The sequence below is a fragment of the Lactuca virosa genome, chromosome 7, assembly GCF_052849685.1.
Source record: "Lactuca virosa cultivar CGN04683 chromosome 7, Lactuca_virosa_CGN04683_v6, whole genome shotgun sequence".
In the NCBI taxonomy this organism is placed as follows: domain Eukaryota; kingdom Viridiplantae; phylum Streptophyta; class Magnoliopsida; order Asterales; family Asteraceae; genus Lactuca; species Lactuca virosa.
In genome coordinates, this window is record NC_136432.1 from 130,078,081 (window position 1) to 130,079,852 (window position 1,772).

General features: G+C 38.3%; 1 non-coding gene across 1 annotated transcript; it reads right to left on the reverse strand.

Annotated features, from left to right (window-relative positions):
- Nucleotides 1–1,058: 1,058 nt before the first annotated feature.
- LOC145128005 (small nucleolar RNA R71) lies at nt 1,059–1,165 on the reverse strand. The gene has a single exon (XR_013716608.1). It is a non-coding gene; the product is annotated as a small nucleolar RNA R71 (small nucleolar RNA).
- Between the last annotated feature and the right edge of the window lie 607 nt (nt 1,166–1,772).

The following is a 1,772-nucleotide window of genomic DNA, read 5'->3' on the forward strand; positions in this document are numbered from 1 at the left end:
ATTAATTAAGTTTTTAGTCTTGCAAAACTAGAGAAAAACTCATTTCATTTTATTAAATAGTAATTTAGGTAATTAGTAGATAAAATTAGCTAATCATTCTCTTCCATGTTTTCGATACCCGACTATTTGTGCTATTCTATTTTCGACTAGGTACACTGTCTTAAGAGTAATAATTAGTTATATTAGTAGGTTAAACTAGTGCATATTACTTTTGCATCAAGTTTTTGGCGCCGTTGCCGGGGAACGACCCATTTTTAGTTAATTTTAATCAGCTATTTTATTACGAATTTTTTTTGTCTATTTTCTTTTAAATTTTCGTTTTAGTTTTCTTCTGTTTGACTCACCACGTCGTGGCCATAAACACCACGTCGTGGTGTCGTAACAGTTTAAGTTTTATTTTTTGTTTTGTTCTTTTTGCGTGTTTTATTTGTTTTTGTTTCAGTGATTTGTGACCCAAGGATCGAAAACACTAATCATACCACCATTTGACGATCCCGAGTCAGCATTCCATAAGAAGAAGACAACCAAACTCGGAGAATCAAGCAAAAGGACTCTAGAAAGAGAATTCAAAAGTTTTGAGAAGACTCCTAACAAAAAAGGAAGCAGGTTACGAGCCAGAAAGCGAACCGGAATCAGACAAGGTAAGCGAACCTGAAAGCGAGCCAAAGGCCACCATAACGAACATTGCTGACATAACGATGGAGGCATACAAGAGACGGATGCGTGAAGACAACGAACCGGGAATTGTGCAACCCATAATTCGCAACACTGCTATCTTTGAACTAAAAGGACACATACATGCTCAATTGAAGGTCATACCATTCCATGGGAAAGACCACAAGGATGCCTACAAGAACATTGATGAGGTCAATGACATCGCCGACTACTTCAACATACCAAACATACCAAGTAAGACAATTTTGCTAAGAGTGCTCCCCGTTACTCTTAAGGGTGCAATGAAAGATTGGTTGAAGGCCCTCCCACCGGGCACAATAACAACATGGGCACAAATGCGTGAAGAGTTCATACAACAATTTTTCCCACCATCTAAGGTTTCCAAGTTCAAGAAGGCTATTGCAAATTTTGAGCAACAAGCGGGAGAGTCATTATATGAGGCATGGGAGCAATACAAGGGTTTGTAAAGGAATTGTCCTCAAAATGATCTAAATGTACAACAAGTAGTATCTATCTTTTATGATGGGGTAAACGTAACAACTAGGCAACTCCTTGATTTTCAAGGGCCACTCACAAAGAAAGCACCACCCATAATCAAGGAGCTAATCGAGGAATTTTCCAAACATTCAAAAGAATATCAAAACCCTCCATAATATGTAACTAGGGGAATCGTAAATTATTCTTCGGATGACATGGTAACGGTCTTAGCAATGTTGCATAACATGGATAAGAGGATGACAAAAATGTATCAAACAATCCATGCAATACGAATGGGGTGTGAAAACTGTAACGAGCCACATTTAACCAAAGACTGTGATCTAGATGGAAATGGAAACCGAAAGGACCAATCTTGCTATTCAAGCGATGATCGTTATGATGAAGACTGGAGAAATCCCAAAAAGAATTGGTTAGCTTATGATGAGTACAAGAAAGCCAAGGAAGAGAAGTATGAAAAAAAAGGAAGAGGCTTTTACCAAAAAGAGGAACCGGTTCCCGAAAAGAAACCCGTTTTTGAGACAATACTTGCTCGTTTTGTTGTCGCATCAAAAAGAGACACGAAGATATCGCAGGGGTTCTTAGAAAGCAGCAAGCTACAA